At 38.1% G+C, this 17,752-nt stretch overlaps 1 long non-coding RNA gene across 2 annotated transcripts in view; it reads right to left on the bottom strand.

Annotated features, from left to right (window-relative positions):
- Positions 1 to 17,752, bottom strand: part of LOC123613590 (uncharacterized) — a 256,462-nt gene that overhangs the window by 164,756 nt on the left and 73,954 nt on the right. For both annotated transcript variants that reach the window (XR_006720949.2, XR_006720948.2), the window contains exon 2: positions 4,302 to 4,587. This is a non-coding gene — a long non-coding RNA (uncharacterized LOC123613590). The remainder of the gene's footprint in view (positions 1 to 4,301; positions 4,588 to 17,752) is intronic.

Genomic DNA, 17,752 nt, shown 5'->3' with positions numbered 1-17,752 from the left:
TGGGCCTGGATCTCTCCCCACTTCAGTACTACCCTTCATCCAAACTCACTGCAGGCAGTAAGCCTTCTTGACACTCCAATCCTGGTCAGGTCCTCCTAAAGCCACCTTGTACTTCTCCATTCATAGCACATATCCCAATTCAAAGTAACTAATGGTAAAATTAATTACTGAATGCCTGTTTTCTACTGATAAAGGACTCATTAAGGCTGGGATGGTGTTTGTCTTGTCCTCATTTTCCCAGAGCCTAGAGAAGTGTCCAGTACATAGTTACAGTCACTAGTTTTTGAGTGCTAAGTACTAGGTACCATTTTAAGAGCTTACTTGTATTAACTAAAGTAACTCTCATCACAGCCCTATAGGTTAGGTGTCATTATTATCCCTATTTTATATTTGGAAAACACTGAGGCATAGAGAATGAGAAATCTGCCAAAGGTCCTGCAGCTTTGAATGGTGGAGCTGGCACTGGAACCCAGACAAGCTGCCTTAAGACTTGTCTTTTCTTAATGGTAACTTCACATTAGAACCGTTGGCACTCAGTAGGTATTTGTTCAATTGTTTGACAAAATGCTATTTACCAAGCACTCTACTTGATATGGAGCACAGAGGAGCAAGAAAGACTCAGAGAAGCCCATTCAGTTTGCAGATGAGTTTTCAGTCCTCTGGGTTCGCACCCTCCTTTCACTTCCTCATTCCTGATGATCCTTCTTATCCTTCAACTGCAGTTCAGCTGTTACCGCCTCTGCGCAGTATTCATGAACTAGTTCACAGATCTGTCCCAGGATTTCTGCCTTCGCAGAGTTGTGTTACATATGTGCCCTATTTATTTCCGAGCTTCCTCCCAACTGGCGACATTAAAAATAAATAAATAAAAAGGAGGAACAGGGGTGGGATAGTGATTTGTACGGCATTTATTGTCTGATTAAAAAGGAGTATTGTATTTCATCACGAACTCATTCTAGTGTCCTAAAACTCTAGTAAGTGATACTGGACCACACTTGGGCAAACTTGAACAGGCATTTGCAAAAGATCCAAAGATGACTTCATTTTATCTGAGTAGCAGCAGAGAAAACTGAGTTATAGTCTTTTGACAGCATTCCTAAGTCTGGAGTTCTGATCCAGCATAGGAGTCGTACTTACCATTCTGAAGAAGTTAATTATTTGTTTGCAAATAGTTTGCAGTATTTTCAAAAGCTGAAAAATTATGACATCTCTTCACAAAAAAGTGGACTTACGGTTGCAAACACAGGCACATATGCCCTCACACAGATTCAGTTTTGCCTTCAACTGTAGGACGTTTGTATACTTGAGGCAGATTTGTAGATCAAAAGGTTTCCAAAGTTAACATTTCTGATCTACAGGAATACATGGTCACAGTGTCTCCTGGACCAGGGCTGGTCAAAATTTAATGAGTAAATGAGTTCAAGAATTGACTCAACAGAAAAACTTGTTAAAAACGCAGATCCTGATTCAAGAAGTCAGAGTTGGGGCCCGAGACGCGGCATTTCTAACAAGCTCCCAAATTAGATCACTGCTACCAATCCATAGACCTCACATTGATTAGCAAGGTCTGAGACAATCTCTACAACATCAGTTTGAGAGTTCTGTTGTAATGAATTCGAAATTGAGCTCTATGGTGAGTACCTGTCATCTAAACTGCCAGTAACACTAACTGAAAAGAGATTCATTTGCTTTAGATCAGGTTTGCCAAAAACATCAAAACCATGACTTGATTTCTTGCCATGTGGGAAGGCCACAACACCTTTGCCCAGAGGTGGCCTTCAGCAGAATCTGCACACATGGCCAACAGTGTCCACAAGGAACATCTGTATTCGCCTAATGACCTGAGAACTTAGTAGAAGCCCAAGGGAACCAAGATAGGGTTTCCAAACTATTTCTTAGCAGCTTCCACCACTCTTCCATATTAAATCTTTGATGGGCCCCCCAAATCAATAAAATAAATTGAAAAGAACAAGGCAAGGATATCCTCTCTCATCACGCCTTTAAAATACTGTACTGAAAGTCCTAGCAATGCAATATGAGAAGGAAATAGACTGACAATACCAAAGGCTATGGAAAATGTGGAATACTCACTCACTGCTGGTAAGAATGCAAAATGGTACACTTTTTTTTTTAAACTATCTTCAGCCATTTCATCACCCCTACCCCCTCCCATCTCTTGTGACAACCAATCTATTCTCCTTATCAATGAATTTGGTAGGGGGGTTTTGAGACAATGTTAACTTTTCACATATTGCTAGAAATTGCAGGGAGCAGCCAATGGCAGGTCGACATGGTAAAATAAAAGAAAGGAGAAAAAGAGGAGAGAAAAGACTGGAAGATAGCTGGGAAGTTTACTACAAAACTAAACATCCTTTACCGTATGATTCAGTAATTGTGCTCCCTGGTATTTCCCCAAAGGCGCTGAAACTTACGTCCACACAAAACCTTGGACATGGATGTTTATAGCAGCTTTATTCATAACTGTCAAAATTTGGATGTCCAAAAACCAAGATGTCCTTCATGGGTGAGCGGATAAGCTGTGGTACAACCAGAAAACATGACGGCACAGTATCAGTGTTAAAAAGAAATGTGCTATCAACTCAGGAAAAGACATGGAGGAAACTTAAGTTCATATTAAAATGAAAGAAGCCAATCTGAAAAGTGATGTATGTTATGATTCCAAATAAATGACATTCTAGAAAATGCAAAACTATAGAGACAGTAAAAAGATCAATGGTTTCCAGGGGTTGGAGGTGAGGATAAATAAACAGAGCACAGGATTTTAAGGATGGAGAAACGTCTCTGCATTATACTATAATGATGGGTTCATGTCATCATCTATCCAAATCCACAGAATGCACACCACCAAGAAGGAACCATAATGTACACTGTGGACTTCAGATGATTATGATGTGTCGATCCAGGGACATCAGTTGTAACAAACATACTATGCAGGTAGGGGATGCTGACAAGGGGGGAGGCTATGCATTTGTGGGGGCAGAAAGTGTATGGGAAATCTCTGTGTCTTCCCTTCAATGTTGCTGTGACCCTAAAACTGCTCAAAAAGATAAAATTTTATAAGTAAACATAGTGGGAAAGAAAATTGCTTTCTTTGTGGGTAGGAGAAGTTGGAGAAAGAGTCCTATCTTTCTGGAAATACCTCCCCACTCAACCACACCGGTACCTCTGGGGTGCCTCTTAAAAACTCTCAAGTTTACTCTGACTGTACTTTGAAAGGCACTGAGAAATCACTGGGAAAGAACGATTCAGATCTGTGTTCTTAGAAGGTCATTTCAACAGTTGCTTTCTGAATGGGTGGCTCTGGGGGCCAATGGATTCACTTCAGGTACTGAAGAGCTAAAGAACCCCAGAACTGAGAGAACTTCCCACTCCAAGATTGACATCTGCCGCTCTAAAAGGCTATGATTCCATTCTTTTCTAGCTCAGTTAGGGCTGGGGGTTTAAACACAGCATTGGACATTTTGCTATTTGTCCATTCTTCCATCTCCCAGGGTAAAGAGGTTGTTTTGTCAGGGAACTCTCATGGGCCAGAAGTCACTGGTAATGAGTCTGATAATTATCTTCCTGCCCCTGAGAAGCTATCCCTGCCCATTCTCTTCCCCACTTTCAATTCCAGTGTGTAGTTTCTTTTGGTTTCTGAGGAGGAGGGGTTGGGTTTTTTTTGAGACAATGTTAACTTTTCATTTAACTGCTGGGAACTGCAAGGAGTAGACAACAGAAGCAGAAAGTCGTGAAACAAAGGAAAGGAGGAAAAAAAGAGGGAAATGCTCTGCTCCTGAGGTTTGTTTGTTTTTTTTCTAAGGGAGGGAAAGAAAGATTTTTTTATTTCATAACAGAGAGCATTACGACGACGGAGCCACACACAATGAAAACCTTGTGTTTTATTAAAATGAAAACGTTCGCTCAAGGCCTCCATTACTCATTTCCGGATAGAATGGCACAACTTCAAGTCTGAAAAGACTCAAGTAGCTACAATCAAACTTTCCCTGGTAGCAGCTGATAACACAGCACTTTTCCAGAAATCCATTTTGTAGATTGTGGAGCTCAGCTCTTTCCAGGACTCTCAGAGGCTGAACTCTGCACAAAAGGGGCTGGCAGCACAGACAGCCGAGAACGCCTCTGGGGTACCAGAGTTTCTCCCACCATTTCAGGGTGAGAATGGGTGGATTCAGCAGGTTAGTAAAGACGTAACCGTCATTACGTGAAGGTTAACGTTTCGATACCTCCAGCCTCCCAAAGAGAAAAAGGACCAGGGCAAAGCTGCCCATAAGCCTACTCACCCAGCTCAGCCTCTCCATCACCCAGAAGGCCAGTGTTCGGAGACGTGGAGGTAGACATCAGGTTGCAAACAACAAACGCCATGCCAGTTCCTCATTTAAGCTGGAGAACAGGCACCTGGTCTTCATTAACACTGCTGCTGTAGTTAATGCGTTGCAGGTGTGAAAGTGTGTGGCTGAAATCTGACAAAACACCTGTCTTTTGTGGCACCATCAGATCTGCCTCGTGTGGGACACGACCCCCTCGGGTGTGCTTTCCTCTGCCTTGAAAGCCACAGTAAGCATTGTCCTGTAATTACAAAATCAGAGTCATCATTGCTGGGAAGAATTCCTTAACAAATTATACCTAATTAGTCTGAAATTACCTTTAATTCATGGTGAAACCATAGGCTTAACTGTGTTCTATAACACCTTCCTTTTTATCTTTATGCAAATATGATTATACACTATCAAACTGGCACCACCAGGCATAAAAAACAGCTGCAGTTAGTTCTTTGGTTACTAAATGGGAACTGGACGGGTGCCATTGATTATGTTTTCTGGAATGCTACATCAAAAAAATAATAATAATATCAGCCAGTTCCTTCCCTGCGAACTCCAGTCTTCTCTCCCACCCACAGGCTCCTAATTGAAAGCTGTGAGATTGAGCTCCCTTGCCCAACCCCCCACCTCCTCGCCACATGTTCTGCAGGCACGTGTGTACATCTTGCTGCCGCCCATCTTCTAGAATGTCGTTAAGTGTCAAAACATGTTCCATTTTACTTCGGATTTCGGCATCGTATTGTATGGCTTCTTCAGTTCCCATCATTCCCATCTCAGAGCTTCACATACCTTTTGATTCAATGCTCTTTGGTTCATGTCCTTTGGCTTCAGAGGTTACTTACATAGGTGGCATTGATCTAAAAGCTTTACCAATACTCCTTCTTTAATTCTTGCTACAAACTAGGCACTAGGACTACTATCACCCCATTTTGCAGATGAGGAAACTGAGGCATAGAAAGCTTAAATCTCTTGCATGAGATCAGAAAACCGGAAGAGGCAAAATCCAGATTCTCACCCAAGCCGCCTATCTCTAGTTCACCCTTATCCACTGTAATACGCATTCCCAATGATGCCTACGGTCTCTCTAATTGACCCTGATCATTTCCAATTCTCCTGTTACACATCAGAACAAAGCACTGTGGAAAACTTTTTCAAGTTATTTGGTATGTAAAGGTGTAAAAAGTATCATTCTACTGAAAGGAAAAATCGTGGCTAGCTCTTCACCTGGTTCCAACAGTGTGTATAGTTACTCTATTTCTTCCTCCACTTTCCATGAAAGGATCTGCAGAACCAAAGTCATGTTTACTGTTTCTATCAAAGTCAAACAATGCCGGGTGTTATCACTGGTGTATATATATATCTTTTAATTGGATCATATTTGGGTGACTTCTGCTGTAGTATGAAGGATTTTTGAGATGCTTTCTCAAATTAAGCCAGAGTCTAATTCTTTAGAAAGCAATTAAAAATATAAAATGCTTTTTTAGATTTTAAAGTCTGCCTTTTCTTCCTCCATTCTCTGGATAAATTCCTTAGAAAGCATGGACTTTCAGTCTTTCCCATCCTACAATGACAGCCCATGTTATTCCTGACTTCAACTCAACCTCAGATTCTCTGAAGATTGTTAACTTGAAAAAAGAAACCCAGACCACATCTAGGTTACCTTCCAAAGAGCTATGCTTTCCGAAGTAAAAAAGAGATTAATTTCTTGAACAATTTTCGGCACAGTATGCAAAGCCAAACATACCAGGCACAGACGCTGTACCAGGCACCTCTATAGGAGGTCCTGAATGTCCCCTGGAATGCAGTGGTGAACTGGTTAAAAAAAAATAATTGCAACAGGACTAGCAATAAGGTTTTGGCTGAATACTACTTTTGTTCAGTATCAATCAATTAAAATAAAAGCATTTTTTTTGATGGTTGTTCAAAACAGATATCCAGACCCATCTGTGGCTATTTTATTTATGGCATCACTGTTCTTTGCCAACAACAAGTTGGCTAAAAATCAGATTTTAGAATCTTAATCAGAATCCAAATATTGTCTTCTTATTTAACGCCTCCATTCAAGTTCATGTTACCGCCATGCAGAAAATGGAATCTGCTTTTTGGAGGCTGACCCTAACTCCTGCACCATGGTAATCTACACAGCCAGCCCACAGCTGCGGGATGAGCTGTATTTATTTACAGTATTTTTATTAGGCTGATTCCCACAAGTTCAAGAACACTGTAATTGGAGACACTTCAGAGTCACATTAGACTCAGCCCAATAAAATAAGAGAAGGAAACTAAACTCTTCTAACTCCTTTCCACGAAGTTTATAATTTTCAACTCATCTCAAAGCAGAAGATGTCCCTTTCCACGTCTTTCAAGTTTTGTAAACACTGCAAGTACTACTGGCTTCCTTTTAATCAGTAAGGGCCACCAGATCACGTTTATTATTCCTAATTATTAGATGCTTCACAAGGGGACATTATTGCTGACGATTTATATTAGTGATGACTTGGTCTGACTGGTCAGTGGTATAATCCCCACCTACTTTTTTCCCCACTCTTAATGTTTATGATCATCCATAACCTTCACACTTTAGTGTGCATGTTCTTCCTCCAAAGAATTTTCTGTGACACTAGCTGAAAATCCAGAATTCCTAGAACTGTGGCTGGGTCTACTAGATGCTAAAATATCCTGCAGGAAAAGGGGGAAATTAGGCCCAACATGTGGATGTTTGAGCTGCATGAGGCTGAAAACATCTGGTTGCTTCCAAATATTTTTTTCCAATATTCAGAAACATCCACAGATTCTGCCTCTTGTAGTCAAAACATCCAGATGATTAACTGAATGCTTCTCTTTTCATCTGGATATTTGGCTACTAAATGTTCTTTGAGTCCTCTAGGTAAGAATAGCCATCTAGCTGTTTAACATACCATTACTACATGAAAATAAGGGGGGAAACACTCTTCTATTGCCCCAATGCAAATCTTAATAGTTTTTCAATATTTTTTTCAATAATTTCACCACTCTGAAATACAAATTACCTCCAGAATGAAAATCTTCCATTAAAAAAAAAAATTATTCACAGCCCAGTATACCCTAAAATCTAAGAAGAAAATGTTCAAGTGTTGGTCTCAGAGAAAACAGTTTTCACACCTTACTAGAGTATTTTTTGCCATTAAAAGTCATTTTTGAAGCTCCCATCTCTGTATTCCTTTCTCAGGAATGCTCTTTTGACCCCTTCCAATTGCCCTGCAGCCAGAGACTGACAAAGCTAGTATAAGAGGTGGGTATATTAAAACATTTAACACTCTGGTTAGATGAAGTTAACTCAACATTGTGCTAATATGTAAACTAAAGATAATGCAATTTAAAACAAACAAAAAACAACAACAACAACAAAAAACAGCCTCTAACCCAGAAGTTGGTAGCCACACTAAAATATATGAACTCTTTCCTGAAGTTGTTTATAAACGTGTACATGAATATGCATCTTCAGGGGAAGAGGAAGGGTGCCTAGAGATTTCCTCAATCTTTCAAGGACTGTGTTTCAATGAGCACTTTCTCCTTAACGGGCAAATCTTCAATACTTTCTAAAATTATTTGGGAATTGGGAGAATAGATGCCACTGATTCTACCAAGTTTATTTCCACTGCTGGACTGTGTTGAAAGGTAACATGAAAAGAAATCAAAGATATCAAAGACTTAATTTGTAGTCACCAACAGCATTTACTCCCCTCTAGCCGTGGTTTGATAGACTGCAAGAAACTGTTACCCATTCAAGCTTGGAGTTTAGCTGAAGGAGTCAGAGTAATCTCCTGGAAGCAGATGGAAGGAAATATAACTGGGCCCCACAAGGGACTGGAACTAGGACCTGCAAAGCCTGGGGGGCCCAAGGGAGCCACTCTTCTCTTTCCTGTCCTTCAGAGCCAACATGGTCCTTCACCTCTCTGACCTCTGCACTCTTCTTCATCTCCTCTCTCTGTGCCTTGGTTTCCTCACATATAATGTGCAGACAATGATAGCAGCTACCTTAAAGGATGGACATGCCTATGAAGTTCATCCTTATAGGGCGTTTAGAAGAATTCCTGTCACATGAAGAGCACACACTACGTGGTATACATTATTGTTATTATCCATTATTCTCTTTGCAAACCAACTCTCCCGCTTGCTTGGTACAAACGACTTCTAAATGGCCATGCTCCAATGACAGCCCCCAGATCCCTAGGTCTGTCTGTTTGTATGATCCTTGTTCTCATAGTTAACTGACTAGTAATTTCGAATCCCAATCTGAAATTCTCAGGAGATAGGGTCTAATGAGCCCAGCTTGGGGCAGGTGTGTACCTCTGGCCCCATCAGCTGTTGACTGACAAGAAGTGCCAAGGTGTCCACTCACTCATTCATAAGCTGCCTGGGCAAACATCTAGGGAGAGGAAAGTGAAGCAGGAAGAAAACAGAGGACATTCCTAATGCAGGTATCAAAATTTTATACTTTTTTGTCATGTCTTTTAGTCTAAAGTTAGAACATATAGTTGAGCACAAAGAAAAACTTTTTTTAAATCTCTAATCTCAGAAAAAAACAGATTTGTAACATTTTGGTATATATTTCTTCATACATTTATACATAGATTTATACTTTTTACAAATATAAAAGTACACTTCTGCACTTTGTCTGCAGTCATGTTTTTCCACTTAATAACATGCTGTGGACATTTTCCATGTTGCTAAGTATCTCTCTAAAATATTTTTCTTAATGGCAGGATAGGATTTGATTAAATAAATATAAAATATGATACAATAGCCTGCTTTGGAACATTTCAGTTATTTCAATTTTATAATGTATAACTGCTGCTCTAACATAGCTTCTTTTGCATTAACCATCTCGCACGTACCATTTTTATTTTTTTCTTTTCTCTTTTTTATCTCATCCAATTCCCCCTCTTCCCACCCGATGCTTCTAGAAACCACAAGTCTGATCTCTTTTTCTATGAGTTTGTTTTTGGAAGTATAATTGACCTACAACATAACATAGTGAGTCAATATTTCTATACATTTCAAAATAATCACCACTATAAGTCCAGCTACCATCTGTATTCTTTATTTTTAAGTAAACAAGAAATAAATGTATGCATGGACATCTTATTTTCTATTTCTATTTTTATTAGATTATCTAGGGGGTTGTCTATTTTTTTTTCAAAGAAACACCTCAGATTTATTTATCAATCTATCATTCATTTAGGTAGTCTTCAATGGGAGTCAAGCTGAGTCAGTTAAAGATAAAAGCCAAGAACATAGTAAGATTCAGAATATGATGAGGTTGTTGAGTATATTATTCTTTTTTAAATGAAATTAATGCTCTATTCTTCTGGTTCCATCAAGCTTTCTGAGACTGCAAAGTTACTCTGTAAGACAGAGAACTTCAAGGCTATGTCATCTACTCATTTATAGAGTACAAAGTTCAATATATGACTAATAAATTAGTATTGTCAATTACATTATTTGGACCTTTATTTGTTTATTTATTTATTTAGCCAGTCTGTTCCAGGTGTCAAGTTGAAAGGATAAGTCTAACAGAGATTCTTACTACTATTAGACGTGATCATTTCTCCTTGTTTTTTGACATTTTCTGCATTATTTATTTCAATGATATATTTAGAACCCATTGTAAATTCATTGCAGATTGAAATTTCAAATGCTTACATTGACTTTCCTTATCCTGTTTATTATTGGTTGACATAAATTCTTCTCAGTCATATACAAACACTGTTAACCCTGTTTTTTTGTGTCTGACTTGCTCAAGGTGTTGTTTCATTTATACTAATCAGAAATGATCAGTTTTGCTAAAAGAAGAATTTCCAAACAAGGTTAATCCTGACTCCTGTGAGAATATAGAAAGGAACACGAGTTAAAAATGTTATTTACCTCCGGAGGGAACCAGACAGATGTCAGAACCAGTTCAAAAGAGGATCTGAAGAACAGATACATTTATAGATCAGGAATATTGACATGAATGTGCAACCGGAGGCAAATGGTTTTTGGGGGAGGCATGAGGAGGTGGTTCAACTGATCAGGTCAGGACAGAATTTGCATGCTTTTCGACAAGAATTAATTTGCATTGCTATCAGATACCTACAACTTACAGTTGTAAAATAACTCCAAGAAAATGAGAGGCTAGGATTAAATAACCCAAACGGATGTGCTGTCTGGAGACAAGGCACAGTTTTCTTTTAAAGCACATGTTTCCCTACAAATTCTCTTCTGTCATTTTTGATGCTTTGCCTTCTTAATCCTCCTTTGATGTTTTATTTCCTTTCTATTGTATTCAAGTTATATTTCTCCCTCTCTCCCCTCTAGATAGTTCTGAGAAATTAACCTCCCACTTGTACATTTTCCAACTGTTTATAAAAATTTATTTTCCTCTAATTATTAACTTTAGATGGAAACAGATTCCCTAGGTGAGAAAATGACAACTTTCATTTCTTCCTACCACTTTTTGTGATACAATCCAGGATCTGAGGTCTAGTTTCTTGCTTTAAATTAGTTATTCTTTCTTTAAATATACACATTTTAAGAATGAATAACATTTTATTGTTTCCTTAATTTATCATTAATATTAATATTTTTATGATAACAGCCCTCATCTTTCTGTATTTCATTACTTCTCTATTTTTGAGTGTGTCTGTGTATTCATCTCTTAGTTGTTAGGAAACTTTGTGTACCCGTAATTTATGCCTTGTGAGTCACTGTATATCCAGTGAAGTGTTTCTGTTACTTTTGTATAGGAATAAAACTTAGCTATGGTATAGAAATCTTCTGTTACAATTTTTCCCCCTTTAGAACGCGTAGGAAATTATGTCATACTCTTGTGCTGTCTCTTACTACAGAGGAAAATCAGACTGGATATTTTGGACTTTGTTGTTTGGTTTTTTTTTCCTCTGTGAAGGGCCTGTCTTTACTGCCTAGATACATGTCATATTGTTTTCTTTTTTCATCTTGAAGTTTAAGACTCTCATCAGAATACATCTATTTGTTGAGTTATTTTCATTAATATTTCCTGGGATTTACTGCATTTATTCAGTTTGCAAAGCCAGAACTGTGTTCACCAGCCCAGCCAAGTGTTGTGTTTTAATATTTCCTCCCTTCTATTTATTCTTACATCCCCTTCAGTAACACTCACTCTCTATAAGTAGGATCTCATTAATATATCCTCCAAATTACTTACCTCATCTCTGATTCTCTGTATTTTTTTTGTCCTTAACCTCTGAATTCTGGGAGCTTTTTATCAAGCATATATTCTACACCCTTGATTTAATTTATGATGGTGTTATTTCTACTCTTACTGCCTTTTTAAACACTGTTCTTAAATGTTGACTTTAAAAGTTATTTTTCCTTGTAACTTATTTTAAATTTCTGCTTGCCTCTCAAATCAGTTCCAATTTCAAGTCTGTTTATTATATTACCATCTCTTACAGATTTTATTTTATATAACCCATATTTTTCTAATAATTGCAAGAGCACAAAAGTTTATAATATATATTTCTCTTTTCTTTAATATTTTTTTAAAATATCCTTTTCTGAATGTACAAATGATCCTGGTTGTGTGTGTGTGTGTAGTGTGTATTCAAAAAGCTGAAACCATAATGGAATACTACTCAGCCATAAAAAAGAATGCAATAATGCCATTTACAGCAATACGTATGGACCCAAAGATTATCATTCTAAGTGAAGTAAATCAAAGACAAATATCATATGATATCACTTATGTGGAGTCTAAAAAAATGATACAAATGAACTTAATTTACAAAACAGAAACAGACTCACAGATAAAGAAAACAAACTTATGGTTACCAAAAGGAAGGGAGTGTGGGAGGGATAAATTAAGAGTTCAGGATTTGTAGATAATACCCACCATACATGAAATAGATAAATAACAAGTTCCTATTGTATAGCAGAGGGAACTATATTTAATATCTTATAATAACCTATAATGGAAAAGAATAAGAAGAAGAATATTTAAGTGTATATGTGTGTGTGTGTGTGTGTGTGTGTGTGTGTGTGTGTGTGTGTGTGTGTGTGTGTTATATAACTAACTCACTATGCTGTAAACCAGAAACTAACATAACATTGTAAATCAACTATAATTTGCTTAAAAAAAAAAAAAAAAGCAAAATCTAAGACTGGAGAAAAAGAACAAAATGAACCAGTAAGTAAATTTTGTATCCCACAACCTTAGACTCTCATAAATTGATTATTGCAGGTACTCATAAAAAAAGAATTGTAAGGTAAAGCTTAAAACAAAAGAAATGGTTGAAAATCTACCAGAGATGTCTTCTGACACTCCATGTATCCGGCCAAGAACCTTATCCTACCCTAGAGGACCCTCCCTGGGGAGACTATGCCCCTGGAGAGACAAAGCCAGTGAGAATTCAGAGTCAGAGCCTTCAGGCATGGCTGAAGGTGAAGTTGAGATAGCACTCTGAAAATCGGATTGAAGAGCCAAGCAAACAATACATGTTGAGCAATAAGACTGCCAATACCCAGGCAAGAAATTGCAGGCTTCCTCCTAGAAATGGTTCCTCCAAAAGGCCTTCAGATAATAACATTCAGAGGCCACCAGACCATAGGCTCTGCCCCTGCACCCAAGAATTCTAATCTTCATTTTAAATATGAACATACAACCAAAGTTCACCACACATTTGAGAATAGCTTCTAACCGTAAAGACAGTCCAAAATAAACAAAATAAAATTGAAGGAAAACAAAGTCAATGCAGCAGAAAAAAAGTTTTAAAATTTAAGAAAAAATAGTATTATTAGTCTGAAAGTAATCAGATAAGATTTTTGCATCATGAAATAAAAACATACTGGCATTTTAGTAAGGAACTTTCAGAGAACAATAAACTAAAAATGTAAAAGAAGGGAAGATAAGTGAGGAAATCTCCAGAAAGCAAAGCAAACACATGAAAAAATACAGAAATTAGGAAGGCGAAAAATTAATAAAATCAAAGAAGGGATCCCAGGGGTCCAACATCAAAATAATAGGAATTCCAGAAGGAGGAAAAGTCTAAAATAATGAAGAACAAGAATAAGCAAAGAAATAATATGATAAAATATGCCATCTCTAAAGAAAAAGGGTTTCTAGATTATGAAAGTCCAAGTGTCCCATAAAGAATAAAGGCACTACATGGAATATCTTTGTGAAATTTCAGAATACCAGGGATAAAGAGAATAGTATAAAGGTTCCCCCTCCTCCCAAAAACAAGGAGAAAGATGGCAAGTGAGAATGGCATTTGGCTTAGCAACATCCAGAGCTAAAACAGTAAAGGAGCAAGGTCTTCCAAATTCTGTCAGCAATAACTTCCAAGTCAAAATCCTAATTCCAGCCAAATTACAAATCAAATGTTAAAGCCAAAAAAGGATAGTTTCAGGCTGTCAAGGTCTCCAAAAAATGCTCCTTGCAGGAAGCCACTGGTTGATGTGCTCCATCAAAACACAGGAGTACACCATGAAAGGGGGAAACATGGGAATCAGGAAACTGGAGACCCCATACAGTTAGAGACTAAGGGAAATCCAGGAAAATGGTAGAGGGAGATCCCTGGATGACAACTGTGCAGGGGCCAAGATGGGTTGGGGGCAGGAGAACAGAGTGCCCAGGAGCTCTGTGCCAAGATTGTTTGACTGTGATAAGGAGATTTACTTTAATCTGGAGAATTGAGTGACAAATTAGTTATACATACACAGATCCTAAGCAAACAAACCAAAAACAAAAAAGAAAGGCAATTACTAATTCCAGCCAAAACAAAAAGTTGTACAAGAAAGGAAATGATACAAATGATACAAATGAAATGATACAAAAGTGGCTCAACTGTGAACACCATTTACATACTCATAGTAATGTAAATACTGGTTAATAAAATGTTGATAGGATTACAGTGAAATTTGTGGGGGAAAGAACTTACTTCCTATAATAGGAAATAACATCTAAACCTCAAAAATGAACAGTGTAATGTGTTGGTTACATTTGAAATACTAAGAGTTAACAAACAAGGGCCTTAGAGAAATGAGAATTGGCAAGGCAGAAAAGGAAACTTGAATTATAAGTCTTTAAAGTACTACTAAATATATTATTTAGATAAAAATTTAAATTTACAATAAAGGAAAGTTAAAAGAAACACAAAATATTTAAGATTCAGATTATTTCAACTATATGATCATTTCTTCATGATTCAGAATTATTTACAGGATCCATTTTTTTTTCCTAGTTTCTCATTTTGAAATAGCAAAAAGCCTAGTCAGGTTTGGTATTTCCCTCTGAAACAGAGTGGGAGATTCTTCTTGGCTTTTGGTTGGCGTGTACCTTTGCAACTTCAAGGTGATGGGCCTGAAGGTCATCGGAAGAAAGATGAGGTCTGGAAATCCTGGCAGGGGAAGGGGAAGGGACTTCAACACAGGATTTTCTTCCACATTCCTAGGAAAGCTGCTCTTCCAAGATTAGACCAGCTGTGAGGCTAGATCCTTCCAGGAGCAAAAATGATCCCCCGATGGTTCAAGGAGAGTTCCTTTACTGTCCTTGTCAGCCCTCTGCTTCCAGTGTCCTGAAGTTTCCAGGCCCAGCCCTCACAAGCAACTCCCCACCACATCAGGAAAGGAACGTGCTCTCTCAAGAAGCTGTTTCTCTAGAACTACTACTGCCAAAACTGGCATTTTGATGTAACTGCCCACATCCATGAATCTGCAAGTCAGATTTCTCCGTGAAGCTCTCTGCTACATCAGTTAAGATCACTGCAGCCTCAGGAAATGACCTTTCCAGAGCTACTGCCACCACTGCTTCTAGAGGCTTCTGCTCAGTTCATCCAGCCACCCAAAACTCTCACCTCAATTCTGCTGACAGTGGGTGGGGAAGAGGCTCCAACTGCTGCTTTCTCCATCACCCCACACCCTTTTCTGTCTCCAGACAGGTTTCTCCAAGTTCTACAGTTGTCCCTAAGGTCCAAGATTTCTCCTTTCTTCTCTCAAAACCACAAAACTCCCTTGCAGATAGTATTGTACCTTAGAGGATCCTTTTTTTTTTTTTTTTTTTTTGACTTTCATTAAATCCTGTAGGAATTTCTCAAGATTTCTGGCATTTGAATAGCTCTATTTCCCAGCCATAAGTGCTGAGGAACATTTTGTTTTTCATATTTTTTAATTCAAATGTTAAATAATTTAAATATTAATGTCCACATAAATTAGGAGACAGTAAGTATCGGTTAGGATTAGATTCAGTTGTGTTACTGAAAACCCAAAACAAGGTTACTTAAACAAGATAAAAGTTGGTTCCTCCCCCACATGAAGAAGTCAGGAAGTGGGCATGTGAGCTGATATGATACCTCCTTTTATCCCATTGCTCTGCCATCATCCCTAGGAAGTGATGCTTCCACGCATGATCCAAAATGGCTGCTAGGACTCCACCCATCAAAATCTGTGTTCCAGGCAGGAGAACGGAGGAAGAAGCAAGGAACTACGTGAATATCCCCTTTAAAGTACACCTTCTAAGGCAGCATCCAATTCTGCTTACATCTCATTGGCCTGAGTTTACCCTTGTGGCTTCACTGGGCTTCCAGAGAAGCTAGAAACATTGGAGTTACAAAAAATCCTTTAGAAATTTAATGAAAAACAGTGGTTCTAAGAGAGTTAAGTATATACTACAAAAAATTACTTAAAAAAAAAGACATAAATTTGTGGCCCTCTGGTACTCACAGGCTTTGCTCTATCATGAGAATAAACCACAGAATAAAATCAGATAATATAAAGAGAAGCAGTAAGGAGAAGGGATGGAAAACATGCTGTTTCCACAAGAAAACTAGGCTTTCATTCTCGGGGTCTCTCCATAACTGAATTTGGGTACATTCACACAAGAACAAAATGGAAACTCCCAAATAAGTGTAACATCAGAATAAGCAATCATAGTTTGGTCAATATATATTTAGATTAGCATATTACATAATTTCTGTCAAGCCCAATTCTCAATATTATAATTTCTTACAACTTAATACCTCCCAGGCCTAAGCAAAAATCCTAGCACAAGTAGAAGCCTAGTAAATATACATTAACTGAAGAGTTGAGTAAATGGAAATTTTATATATATATATAGGTCTACTGACATCATGACTTTAATAAAGTGTACTACCATGTGCTAGTTATCAAATGTTTATGAAGCTTCTATTATATGCAGAGTACAGTAATGGGTAATAACAAAATATAAGGAAATAGAATACATGGTTAATGCTATTCTGGATCTTAAAACTGGGTCGCCTGTCCAGCACTTTAAAACCAATGTCTGGTGGCAAATATTATCATTAGTCCTATCTTCTACCACCAAATCTGTGAGATGAGTGCAACAGCCAGCCATGAAATGATTCATTTATATATCAGAAATGAAGAAGGTACAAAACATGTAAATTCTGTTTACTAATCTCTGGTCACTTTGGATCAAAGTCCATAGATTCTGATCAATTTGAATTTCATAGCATAACCTATCTATGATGATCTTTTGATGCTGCACACAGATGTAAGAACTTTTCTTACTATGATTATGCTCTCAGCATCACAAGATGTTTACAGTGGTTATCAATGAAAGCAAATGATTACATTTCACAACATAGGTTAAATGTATCTCTAAAGAAAGTCTTCTCCGTCCCTTCATTTATACTTCCTCGCATTCTTGCCACAGTGCCTAGCTCTTCACTGATCCTGACAACACCCTAGTGAGCCCAGGGCTTGAACTTCATCTTGGACCATCATCACTTCAGATCTGTGATGGACCTTATACAGTCACAATCTCCTTTCTGCCAACTGAGCGAGCTAGAGGACAAAGTTAGGAACTGAGACACTAGAACCAAAGAGCGAGGAAGCCTTAGTCATCAGCCTTTTCACATGTGGCCAGGATGAGCAGCACCTTTGTCTGACTCATACGCCAACCCAAGTGCAACATATGGGTCAACCACATTCTAGAAATGGTTTCTGTGACTCCTGCAGCCTGATACTTTGATTGCATTGTGGTTGCTTTAAAAGCCCTAATGCAGACTCTGTGGATTCTTCTCTTTACTATGTGGTTTGAAGCCAGGCAGAGGGGAGGAGACATTGGAAAGAAAAATTGCCCACTGCACCATGACAGCTGTATAATTAGGCAAGGCAGGCCAGTGCTTAGGGCATTTGTCATTCAGCAATTGTTCACACTTTGGGTTCTATAGCCAGGTGCTTTGAACAATGAGGTGATAATAATGTCTTCATGTGACCTGAGCCCAGAGAACATTCAAGCTCCAATAAGCCAGGTGGAAACGCTGATGGAGTAACACGAGGACTGTGTTATTTTCTTAATGTTCACCAACTTGCCATAAAGATGGAATGGGGTTTGGAAGAAACTTTTGAATATTACTTAAAAAAAAACA

The sequence above is a fragment of the Camelus bactrianus genome, chromosome 4 (genome assembly GCF_048773025.1).
Source record: "Camelus bactrianus isolate YW-2024 breed Bactrian camel chromosome 4, ASM4877302v1, whole genome shotgun sequence".
Taxonomy (NCBI): Eukaryota; Metazoa; Chordata; class Mammalia; order Artiodactyla; family Camelidae; genus Camelus; species Camelus bactrianus.
The sequence above is the reverse complement of the archived record's forward strand: the minus strand, read 5'-3'. Positions and strand labels throughout refer to the sequence as shown.